At 40.5% G+C, this 26,073-nt stretch overlaps 1 protein-coding gene across 5 annotated transcripts in view; it reads right to left on the reverse strand.

The window, feature by feature from the left end:
* Positions 1 to 26,073, reverse strand: part of SPATS2L (spermatogenesis associated serine rich 2 like) — a 157,173-nt gene that overhangs the window by 115,613 nt on the left and 15,487 nt on the right. For all 5 annotated transcript variants that reach the window (XM_032480099.1, XM_032480098.1, XM_032480103.1 and 2 more), the window contains exon 2: positions 20,218 to 20,266. The gene's annotated coding sequence lies outside the window, so the exon portion shown is untranslated. The remainder of the gene's footprint in view (positions 1 to 20,217; positions 20,267 to 26,073) is intronic.

Raw genomic sequence — 26,073 nt, forward strand, 5'->3', positions numbered from 1 at the left:
CCTGTGCAGCTATGTTTGTGTGTCAATGTGGGTGTTCCCCCTCCCCCCGGCTTTTTCTAGTTTTTTTTTTTTCCTCCCAGAATTGGGTTTTTGTGCTGTTAATCCTCTTGGAATGTAGCTCTTATCACCACCTAGATGAATTCATTACCCTTTTGCCCTTAGTGCTCCCCAGGCCCCTGAGACTTGGGAACAAGAGAGCAATTGTCTTGGGAGCTGCCCCGTGATTTCAGGTGTGCTGGCACTGAGTTACAGTGCGGTGTGCCTGAGTTTTCTTATAATCAAAAGGGAAGTGGAGAAATTAATCATGCTTCCCTCTCCAAGGGAGTGGGAGGAAAAGAGCCTTCATGAACAGAGGCTGAGGCCCCCTGCCATTAAATCCAGCTATTCTAAAGCTAAAGGTTTTTCCTTTTTTTTTTTTTTTTTTAAAGAAAAGGCAGCAGGTTCACAAGAGCATTCTGTAGCTGTGTCTGCACAAGGCCAGAGCAACTGATCAATTCAGTGGAGGAAAAAACTAGTTAAACCAGTCATCTGGGATGATGTTTGAGAGAGAAACAGAGAGAAACACTGTCTTTTTTTGCCCCCTCAACTTCTGCTGGTTATATGGTAGCATCAAAACCAAAATGTTTTGTATTTTATATAGAGCTTGCAAAACTCATTTTATGTCTTTAAGTGTATGCCGTTTTCTGTCATCTTTAAATTATCAGTTTTGCTCACGCAAGAAGACAAACTCAGAATCCAAATGCAGCATGCACCTCTTTGCGTTGTAAACCACAAGGCCTTGTCATGTCATCTAGGCATTAACCGAAAGCAAAAGGTGGGACACAGGAATGCATCCGTCTCTGATTCTTCCTTCAAGCACGTAAACATGAAACTGAGATGGACGCTGAAATGGGAGACAACCCAAACCAGAAAGATGGCCAAACAGACTGGAGAAGAGATATAACAACATTCTTAGAATCCATAAAAAGGCACCAGAAAGCAACCATTAATTGAACAATACTGAACTAGGTTCCCCTCTTAAAGAACTATGTCAAAGGGGCAGGGAATTATAACTAAACTCTTCAGATATTTCTAGAATCCAATACTTCCTGAATGACATCCCGAGGACCACCTTACACTAAGATCTGTTATTGTTAGCTATGTTTTCACAAGGTTGAACTGTAGTTGAATCAAAATAAAACTCAATTTATAATCCCTCACTAGAGGGATGGCGGGGGGGGGGTGAGGAGTGAACACAAAAATTTTCATGCCTCATTGTTCAATTTAAGGTTATGTAAATCAATCGCCAGTTCTGAATACAGTATTAGTGAATCCCTTTGGTAACAATTATGCATGTCAGAACACCAGGAATAATGGAGTACTAATTAAAATACACCAGGTATTGGATAAAAGTTACTGGCAGGCCAATATGTTTATTTTTTTAATGGAAAATTTTAGTCCTTGGCAAAATAAAATACGTGCCATCCATTTAATTTTATTTTCTCATGGTTTTGAACAGCATCTTGCTTTCACTGTTTTCACTGCAAACACGTTGCTGTAGTCACAAAATCCTCTACTGTACATTATTTATTCACTTAACGAACACTTCTTCCTCTGCATTCCTGGGATGTACTCAGTCAGAGGAAAGCCTTCTATCGCTGGCTGGTGCATCTAAAAACACAAACACCCGGAGATGTTTGGCGCTTCCTCCCAGCAAGTGCTCAGCTACAGAAGAAATATACAAACGCGGCTTTCCTCAGCGTTCCCATTGATTTCAGAGTGGCGCATTTCATTTTCAAAACACTTTCATAAATGTGATTGTGAAACCATGCTGGGAGGTTAATTTTTGGTGATAACACAAAACCTGGTAGATTTGCTTTTTGTAAGGTTTTCCATAGTGAAGGAACATATGGTGTGCTCTTTGCTGAGCATAACTCCTCACAACTGAGAATTGAGATTCCCTTAACCCATTGTCTGTGCTGAGGAAGGCCAAGGTTCTCAACACTCCAAAAAAAAAAATTAACTGCACTCAACCCTGGTTGGTCACTATCCATTGGGCTTCAGGTCCAGATGTTAGAATCTTGTACTGAGAGAGAAATAAATTAACAAGGTATAAGCCCAAAAAGACGACAAATAGGAGACACACACAAATGGCTGAGGCTTCACACAATTTGGAAAGATGGAAAGTAAACAGAGGAGCAGTAACTGACTCAGCCAAGGCAACTGAGAAAAACACAAAGGAGAAGCCAGGCATTTGGGCCCCAAAGAACCCCAGGAAGTCTCAGGATGGGGACAGATCCATCCCACTCAGAGGCAGCCATCCCTCCCCAGCCCTGTGGGACATGGAGGTTCATTCTCTAGAAAAACTGAACCCAAGAGGCTGGAGACCACGCATTCCAGTATGAGGTGCCGGGCTGAAAACAAGGGCTGAGGAGGAAGTCGGGGCAGTAACTGTGAGGCTTCCAGCTCTGCTCCCACTCAACAGCTGAGGACAGGGGCTACTCTTAGACCCCCAGGCAGGAGATGCGGGTTCCGTCCGTGGAAAATTGGGCGGCCACAACAGGAAGACCGATAGATGTCGACATGTGGGGATGGGGGAGGGGACTTAAAACAAACTGAGCTTGCTGAAAGGCACGAAATCTGGTCCTACAGTGGTTGGGTAAGATGAGCAATTAGTAAAAGACCAGAAGGAGAGGTCTTGAGGATACCAAGGAGATTCTAGTGGCTACAGTCATCATTTCCTTGACCTGGGCATCAGGAAGTTTGGGTCTACGGTCCTGCCTGCGTCACTGACTCTATAGGTGGCCTTTGAGTTACTTTTCCTTTCCAGGCTGCAGTCCTTTCACTGTAAAATGAAGCTTTATAGTCCTAGGTCTTGTTATTCTGAGATGCTCACTCTTCCCAGTGGGTCCAAAATGACACATAAGAGTAGCAGAGGTCTTTGGCATGGTGCCGTCTCTAGCCTGAGGCTTCACTGACTTCTCGGGGGTCCGTGCTGCTCCCACAGCAGGTGGTTGCCATTCCCAGATGTGATGTAAGGACATCATCCTTCCAAAAAGGATGTTTTCAACAAACTTGCATCAAAAGTACAGGACACGACTCTAAGGCACTTATGATATGCCAATCCAACTCTCCATTTTCGCATATAACAAAGTAAAAGCATTGTCAGGTGGAGCCCACCCAAGCTCAATTTCTTCACTCTCACCCTTTTTTTCTTTTTCTTAATGAAACCCAGGAGAAAAGAGTGAAAGACTCAAGACTTGTCCCTCTTTTCAAGCAACTCTGAAAACAGGATAATAATTAACATTCACTGAATACTCAGAATAGGTCTGAGGCACTGGGCTAGGAGCCTTACATGCCTTTCCTCATGAGATTCTCATGTACTCCCCTCATTTTACAAAAGAGGACATCAAGGCTCCAAGAGCTTAAGGCAACTATCTGCACATGTGGCGGGGCCAGTGTCAAACCTAGGTTTCTAAACTGCAGAGCCCACACTCTCCTTCCTACTATCTTTGGCTCAGACAGCCAGTCCCCTGGCCACCGCAAGAGAGCCTTCTGCAGTCCACTCTCCAGTGATGTTTCCTGTGGCTTCAAAGGATTGACACGATGGGTCCTTCTGCTGAAATGCTAGGAGGCATTCTGAAAAATCAATACTGGCTTCTGCAAGCAGCAGCCGTGCCCAAAGCTAATTGAAAGCCATCTGAACATTTTCAGAACTGTGGCCATAATCATCTGTCTTGTGGCACACCATGTCCCAACATGCAACTGCAGTAAATCACCTCCAAATCATATCTACATGTTCACTCATATGAAACAGAAGACCACGATATTGTTGGTCATGGCCCTGTAACTCCTCTATCTAAACTCAGAGCACTGGTATTATGGTTACATAATAGGCAGCTTGTTGGCATTACTATTTTCAAGTACCACTTTTTCCAAGTTTATCACAAGTCATTTTAAATTTCATTTAGCTCTAACTGGTTATACAACTTTATGTTTTAAGACAATGTCCTCTGCTGCAAATGTTGGAAAATACAGTTGTTCAGGGTTAAGAAAATTTTTTGGCAAACTTTGATTCTACCCATTTGGAAGGCCACAAATAGGGTGGTATTGAGAAAGGGAAGTTATATGGCTTACTGCAAGACATTAATCTGGAAAACTAAGAGATATATATTTTGATATTTAATCCAGACTTATGGTATGGGCTTGAGACTTTGATTTCATTTACCACAAATGAATCCAAAGACCAAACATTATTCAGTGTAACTTTGCAAACCAAATGACATCTATCTCATTACTAGAAACTATAGTAACTCGGAGACGAAACTGGCAAACTTGGTGGGGTGGAGATTTGTGGTATCATCCAGTACCTATTCACTCTCACTTCTCCAGGCCACAAAAGCTCTATTTTGCTAGCCCCAGAAAGGGTGGGTGGGGTGGGGTGTATGACCCAGGATGAACCCATGAGCACATCATTCCGTATGTCTCAGTTACGGGTTCGACACAGCCCCAAATGGGCAATCAGGCCACGGAGGAGCCAATCCCAGGCTTTGTCTGTGCTATTAGGGAAGCTGGGCTTTCTCTCTCCTGGGCTTAAGTGGACGAAGGCGATGGGACTACAGCTGCCTCAGCCACCCTGTGAACACATGGAGCTCAGAAAGGAGATTACACAGAAGAACGCAGGGGACACGGAGTCAAGAAACATGAAGCCCAGTCAGCTCCCACCAAAGAAGTTTCTGGGAAGTCCCACCTAATGATGTCCCTCTTGGCCCCTCACTGCAAGGCCGGCTGGGAAATGCAGTCTTTTGTCTGGGCACCTTACCTCCTTGAATAAAACCAGGGTGTGTTACTAAGAAAGAAGGAAAGAACAGGGACTGGAGAGGCAGTTAGTAGTCTCTTCTGAGGCCTGTTGTTGTTGGATTTTCTGTGCTTATGGAGGAAAACAGGTATCCTATATATATAAAGGAGTCTATAAATTAGAGATGAAGTTAAAACACATGAGTGTTTGAATTATAGAATTTTTCATTAGGGTAATCTGATTCTTCTTTTATAGCAGATTCATTTGAAATCATTACTCAATTTTAAAATATGGTATCTACAATTAAAAACTGGGCATAGCAGACCAATTTTGCATATTCAGTATAAATACTGGAAAAAAAGTTGCTACAAATGTCAAATATCCTAATTTCTTCTTAAACTATAGGGACAAATCATACTACATATCTATGAGCCCACCGTCTCAAGGCAGGAATTTTTCTGTTTCAAATTATGCCTAAGACTTCTGTGGTTAGGTTAGAAATGATAACAAATACAGGAATCTCTGAATTGACATTTAGTTCTCCGGGGACAGCTTTAAAAACTAGAGAATAATGGAAGCAGCTGCTATTAAGAATTTTCCCACTAGTCACAAAGATATATCATATATTAGAGGATACAGAGCATGCCAAGATGAGATTCTCTCTGAAATTATTTAGTGTGGCACAAAAAAAGGCAGATCAACAAGAATACAGGGTATATTGCGCCAGGAGAGATAAGAGACTGGAGAGTGACAGGGCTGGATTGTTAACAGACGCCCTGCCTTCGATCTTGAGTCATGTAGGCAACAATAAATGGCCTTTGTAGATCATTTTCATATAATTTCAGAGCTGGAAGGAAGCATGAAAACCACTGAATTCAACCCTCTCACTTTACAGAGGAGAAAAACTTGTACCTAAAAAGCCTGGGTCAACTCTCTAAGGTTCTACAAGTTACTGGCGGAGCCATGATCAAAATACAGGTTTCTTTCGTAACTCGTGGCACAATATTCTTTCCACCAGCTTCCATTCAGAAGTTATAGATTTAGGAAGTCAGCTAGCCAGATGTGTACTGTAATTTACCTCTATGTTGACTGTGAATTCTTTCTGAAATTGTATTTTTACAGGTAGGAGAAACTGATTGTAATACCATGGCATCTGCGAAGAGTGATTAATGAGGAAAAATATATGACATCTTGCCTCACTGAACTCAACCTGGCCCAAGGGTGTATGGACAGACAGAGGCTTCCCTGATACCAAAGGAAGAGGCTGAGAGGTGGTCAGGGTTAACAGCTGGTGGGACTTTTATTTTGGAATGGAAGTGAATTCCTTGCCACTGTCTGCTTTAACTGCTTCCCAGCTACTGCTGAAGTTCCTCTGAAACACTGAACAGTTCCCAGCTATCAGACCCTCCCCATAAGCTCTCCCCAAACGTTCAAAACTGGGGAATCAACAAGAGATGGAAAACTAGATCATCTGAAGGTCTCTCTCCAAAGCATGAGAAGATAGACTCAAGGATAATCTTTCAGAGTGGGCTGGTTTGAATGCACTACAAATAATAAGATGAACCCTCCTTATTAATACACTTTCATTACTTGGCAGCTTGTAGATATGAGAAATTCAGGAAGTCCCCCACTCAGCAGTGAACCGAGAAAGTGGGGACCTGGGATTTGGGAGCGGGAGAAACCCCAGAGATGGCCTAATTAAATTGAGTGTCTTAATTTTGCAGAGATTAGGAAGAAAGCTAACAACCTCTGCTAAATTAGGTGTAGGAAAGGACAACTACTGTTCTCAAATCATGGTGCACATATTCAGCTGAAACATGTTTACAAATATATTCCGCTGAAAAGCATGGCATGAGGTCTCTAGTTATCCAGAATCCATCATTTTCACATGGTTTGGCTCATGTATTTTCTTTTTTTCAATTAAAAATAAACTTGTTGGCTCTTTCTTATTATAAAAGCAGTATATCTTTAGAGTAGGAAATTTAAGACACAGATTAAAAAAAAGGAACATTTGAAATGCTCATGTATTTTACTACCCAGAGAACCACTTAAAAAACCATTATGTATACTTCCAGGTCATTTTCTAAGAATATCCATATATTAACAAAAATGTGACCATACTATGCATACTTTTTTTGTTAATAATCTGATTTTATCATTTAACAACATACAGTAAACATCTTTTCATTACCAATATTTATTTACATCATCTACAATACCAAATAATATTTCACTATTTGTAACAAAACATATTTAACTAATCTGTTATTGTTGAACATGTAAGCAATTTCTTATTTCCCTATTATAAACAATGATGTGATTAACATCTTTGTAGCCAAAACCTTTGCACATAGCCTTAATTATTCTTAGCATAAATTCCTAGAAATAAAATTAAAATAGTGAACACATTTTAAAAGATTAAAAAAAATACAAACAGCCAAACTGCCCTCTACAAAGGCAGTCAAATAGTTTAATTTTCTTGAGTTACATGCATAGCAAATGCTCTGATCAGTTCAGCACATCGTGAAGAGAAACTATAGAGGCATACTTGGGTTGGTTAAGTGTAACAGATGTGCTTATAATTCTGATGAATGTTAACTGCAGATACCTTAATCAATTAGATAATTTTTCACTAGAAACTCTCTATACACCTCCAGGCATGACTGACTTAGACATTCCATTTTGGCTATTTCTTTGGAATTTGATGACTTTTTCCTCTCTGGTGTTAGGTACTTTTTTTACACACTTACCAATATTCTTAAGGAGATTCTACATATTTAATCCCTGGCAATAGTCTCATAGTGCTCTGATTACATGCATCAGCTAAAAAGATCTATCATCCAAGTTATACTCCCAATTAGATGCCAGAACCTGTTTGTGGTTTGACATTTTAATGAAATGATAAAAGCGACACCTGAAATTTAGGCAAAATCAACAAGCACCTGCAAGACTAAGGAGAGGTCGTAAAATGTGTTGTCAGACAACGTGTTTTTCTTTAAATTTTTTATTTTTCCATTTTTATTCTACCTGATTCTATAAAGGACTTAAAGCAGCTTTTCTTTTTAAGCATGTCTTCTAAAAGGGACATTTTCACATCACTGAGGCTGCCAATTTCTTTCTTAACATAAGGATATTCTTCTATCATGACTGTTAGCTATATTTGAAAACTGAATGGCAAGGATATTGTTCTTAACCAGAAAAGAGGAAAAAATAACTCATTATGATCATGAAGCCTGCCTGGAAGGCCCTCCAAACAGCGTGCCCTAGGTATACAATACCAGCTCAAACCAGGAAGACCTCAATTTCTAGGATGCATGAAAGCTCCAAAGAATCACAAAAGGCAGCCTTTGGGGGTATTCTCCTCCCCTAAGCGTCTGTAAGAACTCAGATCTCGGACATTCTGACATGTGAGGACATCATGAGACCCGAAAATGCACAGGGGGCCTGGGAGCAGGGAAAGCATGCCCGGCACTAGAGGCAGGAGGGAAGCGTCCCTCTCCCCTGGGCCAGCTGCAGGCAACACCCATCTCCTGCTTGGCTAATCCTTCTGAGTCTCCTCTTTCTTTTTCTTCCTGAGTCCTCCCACTCTTCCAGCCCCATCCTCTCTGGGGGTCTGGCTCTGGTCTCCTATCCCACATTTTGAAGCATGGGCTTGTTTTTTTTGTTTTTTTAAGCCGGTGGTCTTTCTAAGTCCTCAACTTTAGACTCAATTTCCACCTCTCTTCCATCAGCCTCAACTCTGCCTGGTATCTCTTCTGTTTCAGGGCCCCATGCTGAAAAGACATAGCCCCACACTCCGTGTTACACTTGAAGACCACTTCATGACAAGTCCATGGTGTGTGGCGAAAGGAAGATTTGGGATAAGATTAATTTTTCATGATTTAGGAAAAAAGGGAGGGGTATTCAGTACTACATTAATGTCAAAGAGGTTAACGGGAACGAATGTCATTGGCATACTAAAAGTTTTGCCTATGCTCTAAATATTTCCAAATGCCATCATTTCAGAATAAAAGGATCATTTTCATTGTGAAACCTGAGGTTTTCTGAAATTTCAAAAAAAGAAAAGAAAAAGAAATCTCAAGGCAAACGTGTAGTTTTTCATTGGAACCAGCAGTATATCTAAGGAGCAAGGGCCAGACTCCACAATGACACCCACCTGACTAACAGAAAATGTCCTATCAACAGTTTGCCTAAACTTAACCTTGATGTTTTAGCACCTGACAATCTCCTGGGCCCTTTCAAATTACTTCATTTGATCCTCACCAAAATTTGTAAGGTAGGTGTCACTGGTCCCCCTTCAGTGATGAGGGAACCGGCTTCCAGAGGTTTGCAAGAGACATCTGAGTTGGGTCAGTGGCTGAGAACATGGGCCCCGAGGCCGACCCTCTAGGTCAAGTCCAGGCCCCGCCCTCTGTGAACTGTATGAACTTGGGCGACTAAGTTACCTTCACTATGCCTCCGTGTCTACATCGTAAAACACAGACCTAAATGACAATACTACCCACCTCACAGGCCGCTGTGGGGATTAGATTAGTTGAGTTAATACATTAAAGCAATTATAAAATTTGTAAGTCAGTCTGCAGAGACCCAGCACACAGCCAGCACTTAAGAAAAGCTCGTGAGACTCAGGTCCCAGAGCTAAGCGTTTTAAGGCCAGATGAGGGAGGTATCCTTAACTTTAGCAATCAGATTGCTTCTGTGATTCGTAATTTTATCAGTAGAGAAATTAGCAGTTTCTCACCAAAGGAAAAGACATGCTAAAAGGAAACCTTGAACTGCATATAAAGACTCAAAAAGGAAGAGAAGGGCAAAAGTTCAAGTGTGGCTTCTGAAAAGAACACCATTTATTTCTGTTTCCAGAAAAACACTGTACACCCTTTAAGTATTTTCAGTCATTTTAGAGCACAATGAAAGGTCAAGCTACATGGAAGTAATATTTGTGTAGCCTATGGTGACTGTCGGGGAGTCTGTTTCCCATGGCCTGGTCCTCGGGGGGGGACAATGAAGCGCTTCTTGGGGCCAGCGCCTGCCCAGCCCAGCCCTCCCCGTTCCCCGCGGCACCCACTCCACGGGGGTCTCTGGCAAGAGAGGAGAACAAAGATGCAGCTGGCGATCTGGAGTACTGAGGAAAAGAGCAGTTACACGGGGGGTGGGGTGGGGGGGTGGAGGTCAGCGGGAAAGCAGCAGAGGAATACAACCAGAACGCATTTTCTTGCTTCTGGTTTCTGCAGCTGTCGGGGTCAAAAAAGAGGCTGAAGGGCAGAGGATGTGGTGTTGGGAGGACAGAGAGACTGACCAAGACAAGGGGACGGCAGGAAAAAAAAAAAAACGCAGGTGGCTGGGATAACCATGAAAAAAGGACCAGCCTGCATAAGACAGCAAAGCGGCGGAGTGGGACATGGCAAAGAAGTTCCGGAAAAGTAGGTATGTCCGAGGACCACACGAGACCAGGAATGGGCGCTTTCTCAGTCCTGTTCCGGGGCACGGGAGGAACTGGGAGACCGCCACAGGGGCTCTTAGGCATCATCTACAGATTGCAGGGGTGAAGGTCGAGGTTCCTTCCTAGAAAGGACGCCTCCTTCTAAAGCATCACGTGAAGTGGGCTTCTAGTGGTACAGGTGTGGTCTGGAGGGTTCAAAGGTCAAGTGCAGTGCGAAGGAATCTAATTAAGGAACTCAGGGAGTCTCTGACATCAGGTTATATGGAAAAGGAAATCTCATTGGAAACAGGAACACATTCAGCACAAAGTTCTGGACTGTCATTCGGCCTCGAAGTTCTGCATGCCACGGGTGTAAAAATAACGATCACATGGTCACATCTGTATGCACTTTAAAGTTTATAAAAAAATTTTTAGAAATGTGATCCTCTGTCCCACATGGAAGTTTTTCATACCCCAACAAGACATGCAAGATCTTCATATTATTATGAGTCCCTAAGAATTGACTTTATGCTACTGCAAACATTTTCTTTAATCTATAAATACTACTCACAGAATTTTATCTATAAATACTATACGTAATAGGCAAACGGTGGGTTTTAGGTACTGAATCTATTCTAAAATATCTACTACTTTCCCAGAATGACTAATTAAATATAATTTACATTAACTGAACTAGGTGTAAATATTGCAATACTCTGCACAGACCATTAACCATACCTCATTAAGAAGTTTCTATGTTTCCAAACCCTCAGACATTCTAAGGGGGGTACTATAGATGAATAATTATTTTTAAAAAGACTGTTAAAGGATATCCCTCAGGGGTCTTTAAAAACAGCCCTTAATAGCATAAACAGGAAGCACACTATAAGGTAATGAAGAATGGTGGAATAAAAATGATTGTGGCCTATTTCCATAAAGAAGCATGGAAAAAGGAAAACAAGCAAAAATTACTTCCAGCTTGCTGAATTAAAATGAACTGTTATGTCATTAGGCAAGTGTCTTATTTACTCTATGCTTCATATACAATAATAACGTGTTTTTGAGAGTCAAGAGTTCACATTAGCATTTTTTAATTTAGGAAAAAGGGGAAATCGTAAACCTTAAGAAACGGTTTTTGGGTTGACACAGTTCAGCATGCCTGGAGGGTGATGTGTACTCTGTACCCAAATCCTTATGAAATGTTCTGTCCTTGAGATACAAAGATAACACTTCTGACCCACAGTCAGCAGAGCACTCAGCTTTGACGATAAATTTGTGCTGATTTACCCTCTTCGGGTCGTCTGGTTTCCTATGTTACGGACAGCGTACGTTTGGGAGATAGTTGCCTGGCTTTGCGAGAGAACTTGCAGCTTGGAGAAGGGAAGTGAAGCAGAGAGCTAACGCTTGACCTTGGCACTAGGTGCTCGCCAACTGCTATGTTAAAAGCAAAATTCTATAAAGTTGAAACTGATTCCATCAGTAGGGTGAGAACTCTGCAAATGTATTTATATTAAGAAAAGCTGTGATAAGCTGAACCTTTTCACTAGGTATGTTACCTTCTGGAGTAAATAAAGCCTGCTGTATGGTCGCATCAATTCCTTTTATATCACTGAGTATTCAGGTTGTTCCAAGTTTTGGTTTCTCCAAGCCCTCATTCTCCATCTTATTGGAAGATCCCAATCTACTCAATTTGGGTACTGATTCCTTGATCAGACTTAATCTGGCCCAGAGTATTTCTGGTCCAATATGTAAATCACCAATATACAGGTCAGAGAAAGACCTGCCTGAATATATTTCTTCATTCAACAAATACTAATTGAACACTTCTTGTGTATCAAGCAGTGGGTGCAGCACTAGAAATACTGGTGAACAGAACTTACACTCAGCCGGTGGTCTATCATGGGGCTGGCTGAATCTATCATGTACTATTTTGCTAAACCTTTGAGCAGACCATAGAGAAAGCAGGAGAAAAGAGAATATCAGCTCATTAATCAGAGAGCAAGCTTAGAGGACAAAGCCACATCTCTCTCACTTGTTCCATTTCGTCTCCCTCTTTGTTACTCTAGGTGAGCAACCCATGCCTCTTAATTGGCTGCCAGACCCTCTTCAAGCTCTCTTTTCAGAAAGCTTTGCAAAAGTCTTATAAACAATTTTGCTATTCCAGAAAATGTTAATGCTCAAGGTACCCCTTTGAAAGAAAAGGAAAATTCCTTTCAGTTTTTTTTTTTCTCAGTAAGCAGGAATGCAATTAGGCCTACACTTGGCAATTTGTCAGTTTCCAGAGCCAAGAGATCTCAGGGTTAGAAGAACAAAGCTTCCAAGATGCTTTAGCTATTGACTATGGCTGGCCCAGAACTGAAGAGTTAAAGCCTGAGAACATTTTACCCCTTTACTTTAATTTCCCATGTAAGTAACTTCCAAATACCAAGGCTTAGAGGACCTAGAATGCAAAATCCTTTCCATTATTTTATTGAAAAGTTATGTCTACTGTGATTTATTGCTAATGCTGGTCTTTCAAAGCATCAATCAGGACACCTGCAAACCTTCGGACAACAGCTGCCAATACAAGTTTAACATTTCACGGGTCAGCACTTAAAATGTGACAAATAATAAATCATCCCTATAACCAGTGTGAGGCACTGGGTTGGTAACGTATTGAGAGTTGGTTAAAGAAGTATAAACCATAGATTACGTTATAACTTAGCACTTCGGAAAATGGAACCAGGTCAAATAATGATTATTATCACCGTATCTCTTTCTTCATTGGTACTTTCTCTAAGAAAGAAATTTTCTTTTTACATAAAGAAATTTCACTGTGTGTTAACAACTTGAAATTTGGTTATTACATATGTATATGTGCTTGAAAAACAAAGAATTTCTGCACTCTTTATAGCTTTTTAGTGAATGACCCAAAGGGGACAATAGTCTACTTAGGACTTGCCAGGGCGATATTTGATAGCAACGTTTAACTTGTTTTGGAAGATATTCATTGATTTCAGGGCTATAAGTATTTTTATCATTTCCATTATTGAACCATTACAAGTAATCATTTGTACCCTGGTAGAACAAATGCTATGTACCGAATATCCATTCGGTGTGAGGAACAGCTGTATACATCTGTCTAGGAATGGCTGTGAGATACTCAAATACACTTCTATAGATTCACAAGAGAAAAAAAAATTAAGGTCCTTGAATGATATGACGATTTGCCTGTGGTATGCAGACTCTGTGCACCCCTCTTACCTTCTTTCCACATTGCCATAAAATTTTAGGGCAAGTGAGGCTGTCAGTGAAGTGAGTATCAGCATGAGAAATGCTAAAACTGATTTAATGCCTTCTTTCTAACAAGAGGTAAAGCAGTAGCTAAAGGTAAACGTGGAGTCAAACCTTAGAGAGGCAGCTTGGGTAGAAAGACACCTTGGGACTTGCAGAGAATTTTCAGCATCTAATGAAAGTGATGTCAAGTCCAGTGTCCACCAGTGTATTGAAATTCACTAAAGAAAACTCTCACATATGCTTCTGTACTTACGTTTCTTTGATTCTTTTTATTCAAATCCCTTAAAGAGAGTTAAGTCATTAGCAACTATGGAAACCAGCTCATAGAGATGCCTGATTTTCTGAGATGGCCCAGACCTGCAGGGCTAGAGCTCCCAGGAATCTTGTCCATCCTACGTGACCTCATCCCCTGACCCGAGGCTGACTGGTCAAATGGTGGTTCATGAGCTTAAGTTGGATGAATTAGATTCTCTCTTCTAGGAGCCTCAGGCTTGGAACCCTAAAGCCCAGAGGGCAGAAGACATCAGCTCTCAATCACAGTGACAGTGATGTCTTAGAGAAGAGGCCACAGAGCCCTCCACCGAGATTGCAAGGGCTTCCCTGGTGGTGGCCCTTCGTGCAATTTGAAGTTTCCACCATTCCTTCAGTTCTGTGGATGTCCCAAGGACCCTTCCAATAAAACAACTTGAAAATAGTTCTATTTTGGTTTAAGCTAGCCAGTCAGTTTCTGTAGCTTCCAATCAAAAAAGCCTTGTAGGTTAAGGATGTCAGTACTTTAATATGAAGTTTCATTTTGTTAAAGGTGAAGTAGAAGGGACAGGATCATAATTCCTTCCGTTTGTAGGAAATGACATTTTACAGACACTCTCACATGTGACCCCTGCCAGGGTTGGGGAGGGTTGCTATTATCACCCTCATGACAGAGAAAAAGCAATAGCATCTCAGAGAGGGTACTGCCTCTGTGCCGTGGCCTGGCTGCTGGTCACAGGCTTAGAACCAGGTCTCCCGACTGCTGGTTAACCGCCCTTCACCCTACTCCTTGGAAGGTATGTGTATATGTAATCCTAAAGGAATCCAACAGAAATCTTAAAACAAACAGAAAAACAGAGCTATTCTGAGTATATATATACATACATGTATCTCCATTTTTTCCTATCCAACTCCAAACCAAGGGCTTGGGGAAAGTTTTAATAAAGTCAATATATACACTATTGCCTTTGTGTTGATATCTGCCAATAAGAAAATTAGGGCCAAGAAGTGCCTCTTTCTGATAATGATAACAAGTTTATCATCTTCTACACATTTTAACTATTAGCAGGGAGCAGCCTTCGAACTATATGGCAGTGCTGTCCAAGGTATTTGCATCTTACATGTTCGAACAAAAATGTCTGGCTATTTGTTTACAATTCATATACATGTATTATTGTAATAACATGTTATATACCTTATAAAACATGAATAAAATAGCAAAGAAGAATGACAGAATTGATGTGCTGTTTTACCTGCCATGACATCTCAAGGCAAATACACCCAGGACGAGGCTCACGATTAATTAACCACAGTGGACGTAAACCTGTAAGTTTTCCAGATCATTTAGACTTTTGGTGGCCAGCTTCTTGCCAGATCTGATTCGAGGTCGCTGTCATTATGTCATAATGGGGCTGACAGAGTTCTTGCTAAACTTTGCCATTTTCCTGTTGTTTGCAGTATTAAAATTATCTTCAGTTTATGGGAGTTTTTTGCAGAATCGTTTTAAGACTCTGTTAGTTTGTGAGGGTTTGTTAAAACCAAAACATAAAATGTGTAAATCCAGTTAACTAGACATGATGCATTTCACAAGATAATCAAAGCAGATGAACGAGAGGGGAAGGCACTGAAGGGGAGGCTCAACCTCCCTCTCTACGGGTGACACCTGACCACCTGACACGTGGACCCAGGGCTGATGCCAGTGTCAGTACAGTCATCATCTGTTATCATGGTGTTTCATGATAGTGAAATGAATGAAAATGCAAGTTCTAAACCATTTTTTTCTCAACCAAATGGATCTTCTCAAGAGCTCCCTGGGGTGTACAGCCCACTTTGGAGGCCACTCTGCCAGGCAGTGAGGTGGAGGTTTACTTCTAGAGTCATTTATAACCATGGGACAGCCTAAAACTATGCAGGACAAGGATAAACCAATCCAGGCTGAAAAGACAGTTTATTCTGCAATTTAAAGAACTTTTAAAATTATGAACTATAACCCATAACCTCTGAAAAGCACATAAAACATTAACACTTGATGTATTTTTTGTATATTACCCATGCAACTACCAGCCCAGTCAAAAAACAGAACATTGCCAGCACTCGCAGAAGCCCTCCAGCTCTTCTGTCTTTCACAGCATGCCCTCCCTTAGAGGGAACCACTATCCTGATCCTTTCAGCAATAAATTCCTGGCCACTTACATCTGTACCCCTTAGCAACAGAGTTTAGTTTTGTCTGTTTTTACACTTTGTATAAATGGAATAAGATTGCTATGTATTCTTTTGTATCTTCTTTCTTTCACCATTATGTCTTAAGATGTATCCCTGTTATTTGTGTGTAGCTCTAATTTACTCTTTTTTCATTGCTGTATAATATTCCACCATATAGTTATAGAGATCATAATTCCTTATGATTACAACACAATGTATTCATCCATTCTACGACTGATGGATAGTCTAGATGTTTCTAACTTGAGATGAATACAAACAATGCTGCCAAGAACATTTTACACATGTCTCTGGATGCATATGAGTGCACATTTCTCTAGAACACATACACACACACAAACACACAAGTGCACATGTGCGTATGCATGAGAGCGGAATTGCTGGATCCCACCTAACTTAGGTTAAAAACAAAACAAAACAAATCTAAGGAAAAGTAATTCTAGTAAATCACTTGGCAATCAATTTTAATGTAAACTAACTCTTAGGTAGCCATGAGGAAAGCTCATTAAATTACTAGATTTATCCTTCCCTAGACTTTCACTCCTGCCCACTGATTAAATTTGAACCAAGACATTAAATGCACTTAACTCTGTTAAAAAATAGTTTGAAAATTCCCAGTGAATTTGCTGAAGCCAATTCTCCCAAATCTCCTCTCCCTGCCACATTTATATTTTTTATGTACTGTAATTGCATTTTTCCTTTTAATGAGGGCCAATATTGTGTGTACTGAGAGCACAAAATGTTCATTCAAATTTTAAAGCAATTTTGCACCAAAAGGTTTCAGGTTAGCACTCATATTGATCAAGCATGGAACATCAAAAATGTTAACCCTGAGCCAGACAGAGGGGCGCAAATATAAACAATGGAGATTAATTCCAACCTCAGAGTCTCCAATGTTTCATTACCATTGTTACCAAATGGACTACATACATGGGACATACTTAGATGACAGTATTGTGGCACCGGTAAATCTGCTCATCAGTCTCCCACTGTCTTATTGACCACAAATATAATAACTAACATCTATTATACTGTCAGGCACTATCTGCATATTAGTTCATATATGCAACACTTTCTTAATCCTTAAAACAACTCTGTGAGATAAGTACTATTATTCTTTCCATCTTACAAAAGGAAACTGAGGCACCGAGAGGGAAAGTAACTTGACTGAGGTCCTACGGCTGTAAGTAGCTCAGCCGGGAATCAAAACCAAGCTTCCTGGTGCCTCAGTACATCCTCTGCTACACTGCCTGGAACATGTTAGCTTTGTTGTCATCATTGTTGTTATTATTCTGATAACAACAGGAATAGTTCTTTAAGACCAAGGCAAATATGTGAACCATAGGAGGGAAAAAAAATCAAAGTACGTTTGTTTTTATTTGAAAATTTTGTGAAAACGATTGCAACCCGGCAACTCTCATTCCGGGAGAACTAATTAAGAAATGAATTAAGGGATTCAATGGTACCCAAATTAGTCATTAGAGCTTGAAGATCTGGAGCTCTGGTCTAAATCCAGCTTTGGCACTTGCATCCAAAATAAACACGACCAGATAAGTACCACAGCTCACAATTAAAATGGATTTATATGGTTTATGCATCCACATGGGGGAGGTCTCTTCCTAATTGAATTCGGACACCTCTTCAGCTATTGTGGGTTTCATTTGCCCTCTCCCTGTTCTTTTGTAACTGCTGGCAATAGGATTATGCTGAGGGAGAAATCATTTCAATCAGTGATGTCTGCAAAATGAGCATAAAAAGATAAAAGTAAAGCCTCTGAACTATAATTAGAAAAGTCCTTAAGTGTGCTCATGTGACGTGTGTTTGAGACTACTACCAACTGGCAAGACGAGTCACAGAATGGACGTCCAATGTCACTGTGCTCTAGGATGAGCAGCCAGTAAAGCTAGTGTTCCAGCATGCGACCAGAGTAGTCTTCCACAGGCCAAAATACCCCTGCTTTCTACCTCTAACATAATTAGCACCAGATAGCTGGAGGCATCTCATTCTCCTGACAAAAATATGATCAGAATTGTTTTCAATTGGTACATCTTTCCATCAAGCTGTTTGTTGCCTTCCAGCAGAATAATCAGAGTTTCTGATTATTTGGTACGTTCCAAGAAAACAGGAATTGATTTTGCCCTTGCTTGTCCGATGGGGAGAAGCTGCCAGAATTTACATAGGAACTCTTCAGTTGCCTAATAGAAAGAAAAACTAAGTTTTGTGTGTGTGTATGTATGAGAGAGAGAGAGACAGAGACAGAGACAGTGCGGGAAGAAATCAACCAGTAGTTTCCAAAATAATTCTCTTTGAACAACAATAAAGAAATTGTTTTCATTCTGAGTCAGATTTCAGATATTCTATTCCATTCATGGAAAACAACCAACTCCCACTAATGTTAATGGCTCTTTTCAAAAAGTTATAGTCATCTTCCTACTAAAGTTTCAGGGTTATGGAAAAAGAATCAAGTTTAGATTAAACATTCTTGGAAACACCCAGGTGCAATAAGACCTCATTAATTTGGACTACTTCAATTTGGAATTTACAATCATTTGACAGGATATGGACTACAGATGATCTTTTCACAGTGAATATATGGCTTGCTAAATAAGCAAGTTAATTTAAACAAGCAAGACTGCTGGGGGAAAAAATAAAAATATTTCAGGAAAAAGTATGAGAAACCCAAAATAATGACCTGCTTCCTGTCCAGCAAGTACCTGTGTGAACCCATTCAAATACCAATAGCTTGTAGCAATAGTAATTACCATTTATTTGAATGTCAATCTTATATAGTCCACTTTATGTACAGAAGCTAGAAATATCCCAACAACTGTGAGATGGGTGTAATTATTCCCATGTTAGAGAGGAGGAAACTGAGGCTCAAGAAGCAGGTGACAGCAAAGACTGCACCATTGCTAGGCAGCAGAGGCAGGATGCAAAGCCAGGTTGTCTGGCTCAAAAGCCTGTGTCCTTCTACTCCCACTCAACGCTGAGTGAGCACTGAAGATTGTGAGCCAGGTTTCTAGATTCACTGGACCAAGCTCTTCAACAACAGAACAGCAGCAAAAATGGTTATCACTGCGAGGAGGGAAGCCAGGCAGCCTGGCTCCAGAGCCTGCCCTCTTAACTGTAATTCCTTTCCGCAACACAAGGATATCTAAAAAAGACTTTTCTCCCTGGTACTCTGAAGTATTCTGCATGCATGAAATGACTCTAAAGAAATTCACAGAAACATCAATGTAGGTGGAGAAGGCACATGTAGGTGGGATCGGAGTGTCTCCGGTCCTCTGTTCCTTGCTGAGACCTCCCACCCCATCAGAGTGACTTGTCTCTTCAGTCTGCACACCTGTAAGAAAGCACTCTGGTGATGAGACCCTGAGAGTCTGACAAAGGCTGTAACAAGACCTCTGGGAGTCAAATGCAGGCACAGGGAGAGCTGGGCAGGTGAGCAGGACGAGGATATGGGGAAGAAAGGGACTATCTCCAATGGAAAATGATTCAGCCATTAAAAAAAGAAAAAGAAAATCCTTCCATTTGCCACAACATGAATGAATGGACCTTGAAGGCATTATGCTAAGTGAAATAAGTCAGAGGAAGATACAAACTTTACGAACTCGCTTATATGTGCAATCAAAAAAAAAACTAACCAAACTCATAGAAAAAAAGGATCAGACTTTTGGTTAACAGAAATGGAGGATGTGGTGGGGGGGAGGGGGAATTAAAGGAAGGTGGTCAAAATGCATAAATTTCCAGTTACAATACAAGTAAGTACTAACGACATACGACATGATGATGGTAGCTAACACTGCTGTATGACACACAAGAGTAAATCCTAAGACTTCTACCACAAGGAGAGAATTTCTTTCCTTTATTCTTTTCTTCTTTAAAAAATTGTATGTATATGAGAAGATGGATGTTAGCTGGACCTATTGTGGTAATCATTTCATAATATATGTAAATCAAACCATCGTGCCGTATGCCTTAAACTCATGCAAAGATGTATGCCAATTATTTCCCAATAAAACTGGAAAAATGTAACTACTATATATAAAATAGATAAACAACAAGTTTATACTGTGTAACACAAGGAACTATATTCAGTATCTCATAGTAACTTTAGTGAAGAAGAAAATCAAAACGAATATATGTATGTATATGTATAACTGAAACTTTATGCTTCACCAGAAATTGACACAACATTGTAAACTGGTTATACTTCAATTAAAAAAAAAAAACTTGGAAAAGTGTGGGGGAAAAAAAAGGGACCATCTCTACTTACCTGGGAATCCACAGAGATGGTCCTGAAAGCGGCCAGAGTCTGGAGTGCTCTAGGAAAAAAAGAAATGTGGGCAGTCAGATCTGACCTTTCGAAGCCACACCACTCATCTCCATCACAGCCACAAGCACGGGATCTGGAGTTGGGCAGACAAGGAATTGGGCCTTACGTGTGACTTGAAACAGTGTGGGTGGAGTATCTTTCTGTGCTTCAGTTTCCTCAACTGTAAAATGGCCGCTGATAACAGTAGCTTCCTCACAGAGATGTTGAGAAGACTGGATAGTATACAATCTGTGCAATGACCTTAGCACACACGGTAGTGATATTTTAATGATGATAGATAACATTTATTGCTTGCTTACAAACTGTCTGGTGTTGTTTTATGGCTTCAAGTGGGCTAACTCTTCAATACCATGAGGTAGGCACTATTACTACAGGCATTTTGCAGATGTAGAAAATGAGGCACAGAAAGGTCAAATCACCTGTCTCAAAAAACAAACAGGGCAAGTGGTGGAGCTGGGACCATCTGGCTACAGGGCCTGGACTCTAAACCACAGGAATATCCTACCTAATTTATTACAAATAAATGTTAGCTGTTATTATTGCTTCTATAATATTCTCCTCTCCAAGAAATATCCATGCAAGCCCAGGGAACGCATCATTCAGCTAGGAACCACTTAGGCACAGAGACAGGGGTTGGGGTTATAAGTCAACCAGGCAACCACTGACTAAGTCAACAATCTCTTCAAGCGTTCCCTGAGAATCCCTGTGCAGCTGATGCTCTGTTAAGCACTGTCGGGGCTTCAAATGCTCTGATCACTGATCCTGCACAGTCAGCTCAACCTCCATGAAACAACCCGGGAACGACGACAGGAGGGAAGGACAGGACAGGACCTCAGGTCGCTGGATGCTGTGCCTGGCTTGGCGCCAGCTCTCTGGGTGACCTCCAAGTCAGCTGACCTCTCTGGGTTTCAACTTCAAGTAAGAGGACTGACCTACGGGCTCTTAAGCTGTGAGATTCTAATTCACAATGCTATTCTGACTCTCTTTCAATCAGACTAACTTTTCTCCCAACAGTCCATTTCTGAGAGACTCTATTGTAACCCTTCATTTATCTAACACATTGACTGAACACAATGTCAGGCACTGTGAATAGTGCCCAGGACAGCAACACAAGACAAAGCCTATACTTCGTAATGAGCTCTGAGAGCATGATTAGTTCTTATCACAGGAATCTTGGCAATCGGAAAACCAGGGGAGAGTGCAGCCCTGAGGACAACAGCACATGCCCGGTAGGCCCCCACCCGAACCCTGGAAGTGACCCCAAAGAATTCTGCATAAGTGACCTGGGTGTCCCAGGGTGCCCAGCAGTCTGAGAAGGGGGTGCCATGCTAAGATTATGGGGCGGATAAGAATGTCTGTGAAAAATAAGGCAGAAACCAGACAACCAGGGAGATGCTTGAGTTGAGAGTTAGGTTTGTTTTCTAAAAGTAATAAACCAAAGAGATGAGAATTCAGCTGGCACTTAACTACTTGACTTCCTTCACTTTAATAAAGTACACCAATGGCCATTCTGATAGCAATCTTTTCTTCTATGTATGCGTGTCCGAGCATGCACACGTCTGCTTCTTTGAGAAACATTTACTTTGACACAAGATGCTACTGACTTTATTTAAAGATCAGCTCATCACACTTTTAAGATATATTTGCTTTTGTGGAAACTCCTTGGAGGGAGATAATTCAGAGTATAATACTTCCATTAAAAAGAAATTGATTTTAAAATATGCTTTTCAAACTTTTGACAAAAACAATTCTCTGATTTTCTTTATGTACCACAAAAGGCAAACACTGTTGTGCTGACAATGTAATAAATAACAAGAGTTGTCAAATGAGATATTAAAGATTTATAGTTTTAATTTTTAATAAAGACTTTTAAACATAACCCAAAATTTCCATCAATCTTTGACATGGGAGGAAGTAGCATTTTGGTAAATTCCATCTCCTACCACAATAGAAGTCACAGAAGATGTTTATGGTTCTTAGAGAGGGCAATGATGGTGTTCTTTACAGGATGGTTAAATATTTGCAGCATATAACTTTAGAAGGCACAAAATGGTACAAGATAAAAATGTATTATTTTGACAGGTATTCAGGTAACGGATACACTGTCTTTGCTATGTCTCTACCGAAGTACCCAGTGCATGGGAGTCTACAGAGAATTTAGTTTCTAAATTGGCTCTGAAAGGGATTCCAAAAATATTTTAAGCAACAGCAATATTGCTGGAGGACATGCAAAAATGTCAAGGATGACAACTCTGAGGAACAATACACTCTTGGATACATAAATTATAGCTTTCTTAAGCCTAAGATGGAAAAAAAATTTTTTTTAGTAATGATTATCCCCGGGGTAAAGAATTATAAGTGATTTCCCCTCTTCTGCATAATTTTGTCTGTTTTCCAAACCTCCTATAATGAGCACATGTTACTTTACTAATTTGAAAAAAGATTTTTTCAATCTCATGATATGTTAAGGAAAATCGCCTGATGTAAAAAATGAAAAGGCTTTGGAATCAGACAAACTTGGGTTCACATCTCTGCTTATACCCTTTCTAGCTTGGTGCCCTCAGATAAGTTACTAAGCAGCCGAAATTGCACATGAAATGGAAATAACACATGCCTTACTATTACAAGATAATGAGTATAGTTTCATTCTTAATATTGGTATCTCTCATTTTTAAAATAAACTTTTAATTTTAAAATAGTTTTAGATTTACAGAAAACGGGAAGATAGTACAGAGTATGCCCCACCCACTTTCCCCTATTACTAACATTTTACATTAGTATAGTAAATTTGTCACAATTAATGAACCAGTTTTGATACCCTGTTATTAGCTGAAGTCCATACTTTATTTAATATAATAAACAAATTTTATTTGGGAAAAAAAAACCCCAACATATGCCTTAAAGCAATATTTTGACTATTAGAGGTTAGATATTTTAGATGCTGAGCACAGAATAGGAGCCTAATAAATGATAGTCACTCTTCTATTCATACTACACAGGCAGGAGAAGTCAGGCTTTTCCCATAACAGTAAGTAAGTCTGTTGGTTTTTATAAATCACTGCTTCAAGTCATTTGTTTATAGAAACACTGTAAGTTTTTAACAAGTAATTTTCAGAAATTTTCTAACAATGAAAAGTTCACAAAAAGATTAAGAAAGAGGCTCCCATCTGACACTCTTTCATCACAGTTATTAGATCCTTACAGCCTGAGACTCTTGGGTTCACTTGCATTAGCTGCTTTGCTGCTATGTTCAGAAATCCGTGGGTTGGGAGGAGAGTTGGGAGAATGGCTTACAGCAGACCCTTTGGAACAAAGAGAAAGAAACCACAGCTACCACAGTCAAGGTCTTTCCCCTATTGTCATTCTCTGTGATTAAAGTGAGCAAAAATGGTAGGACTGCTCAAATGAAGGGTGAGGGACAAGATCAGAGATTCTCTGGCTTTTCTTTCTTTTATGGTAGCTATGTTGGTATTTTCATCCTATTCAGCTGAAGATAGTCCAATCAAGTAGGTTTATGATAATATATACGTACTCAACAAAATATGACTGGTGGGGATCTGCTGCCCCCGGATATATGTTGCTGTATCTTGACTACAGCAAGAAATATTGATTTAACTGGCTTTAATATCAAGTCAGGTATTTGTTGACACGTGGAAATGAAAAATATCAAAACCAGGAAAAGCTTGATATAGAAGTCAAATCCCATTTCAGCTCACTCCAAGGGACTGTCTGAAAGTCTTCTGTTGTACTGGAATTAATGTTCTAATGATGCTTGCCCCAGTCAGAAATAACAGGAATCGTCATTATAATGGGACTTGCTACATAAATGAATATTGGTTTAGATTCTTATGTAGTACAATTTATTGTAGAAAGCATAAAAGAAAGCAAAAAAGAAAACAAATCATTACATACTTAACCTCTCCCTTTCTCTCAACCCTGGAGTCACATCTTGCTTTCTACCCGAGGTGTGTGATGTTCTGGCCTTTGTAACGTTTGATTGCTCTTTGTTCCCCTGGCAGTGCCTAGTACAGAGCAGATGCCCAAGAAAGAGCCAGTGAAGAAATGAGCTGAATGAAATGCGGTACCAAAGCAAATGAGGGAAATTCAGAATAGTTTCCTGCGCAGAAGGAGAAACAAAATTTAGAAATTGATTCAAGATGATCATAGCAAACAGGTTTAGCCATTCCCAGCCAGCCTGCTCAAGGAGTGAGGGGAGCCGGGGGGCCCTCTGTGGGCTCCCTACTTCTAAGTGTTGGTGAGGGTTTGTATAAAACACCCAGCGCTTGGCTCACTGGCTCCCGTCCCTGGGGAATGCTGCAGGGACATTTCAATCATTAAGCACCTGAAACACCTTCAAAAGATCCTAGTGTAGAGTCCAAGCTGGGGTGGCCAGCGAACAAATCCTATCCTTCTAAAGGACTGAGAAAAAGGGTCACCATGAACATCTGGGAGGCAGAAAAAGGGCAAGAAGGTTAGCCCAGGGAAAGGGAATTAGCCAGACTCAGGAGCAGTTTCTGAGACCTTGCTGACATCACCAGAGCTGGGGGAGAACCTCACAGAAAAGTCGGCAAGACGCCCAACATGAAAATGCCTAATTTCTTCTCTTTCCTTCTCCCCTTCGGCAAAATGATTGCTTTAGTAATCAAAGACTTTCCTATCATTGTTTATAATGCAGTCTTGTTGGAATATGTTTTTCTATCTGATTATCTTTTTTTTGTGAGCCTTTTTTATTGAAAGCTAAAATAACACATCAAATATACAAGTTTGTTCCTATCTTGGAACAACATAATAGACCTAAATGCCTATTTTTATAAAAGTCTTTATTATGTTCAAAGGAACCACATATGGAAGCCAAGGGCCCCGTTCCCTCATCAGAGAAACATGCTGTGAGGGTAAGCATTCAAGCCTTGAGAGATGCCAAGCTCTCTGGGCACCAGGGGCTTCCTGGGCAGAGAAAGGGTCTGTCCCATTTTTACTGGATAAAGTATAAGGAGAGAGTTAGGAGGATCTGTTGAGGTTAGTCCCAGGAGTGGTGTATTTTTACGTATATTTTACAAATATTCCCATTATTCATTTCAAAATATTTTAAACGGTACATTAGTTTCTCCCGGGAGGTGTGGCCTGTGGCCATTAATTCCTAACTCGGAAACTAATCATAAAAGCGCTTTTGAGTTAACCCATTGGTTTGCTCCATACATTTACTCCTCCCCACGACCTGTGACCGTGCAGGAGTCATTCTCTCCATATGAGAACAGAGGGCGCTGAGCTCAGACACAGGTAAGCACTTTGCCCAGTGTTAGACTGAGTGCTGGATGGAGCGACACATCAGATCCAATCCTTAGATTCATATCCTATCCTCTGTCCACAGGTCTAACTACTCGCTCGTGGTGCAGAGAGCCCAAATTTAACTTGCTGGGCCCTTCCCACCTGCAACACCACCACAGGGGACATACTCTCCATGGGCCAGGCTGGTGGTCATGCCGTGTCAAGAGGCAGACTCTTTTAGTTGTTGGACTATGAGGGGCACTGTTTCTCCCTTGTAAGAACTAAAATGGCAAAAGGAACTAGAACAATTCTAACGCAAGAATGTGTAAGCTCAAGGGTTTTGAAAATTCAAGAACTCAGAAACCAAAGATAGCTTTCTTGACTAGACAATAGTTGGTTATAAACTGTGCAATGAAGTGCTTCTTATAAAATCTTACTACTAGGTTTTTTTTTTCTTTCTTTCATTTTCACTCAGAACTGAAACCTACAAAATGACAGACCAGGACTATCCTATTAAAAGACAACTTCAAT

This window comes from Camelus ferus, chromosome 5 (genome assembly GCF_009834535.1).
Source record: "Camelus ferus isolate YT-003-E chromosome 5, BCGSAC_Cfer_1.0, whole genome shotgun sequence".
NCBI classification, from domain to species: domain Eukaryota; kingdom Metazoa; phylum Chordata; class Mammalia; order Artiodactyla; family Camelidae; genus Camelus; species Camelus ferus.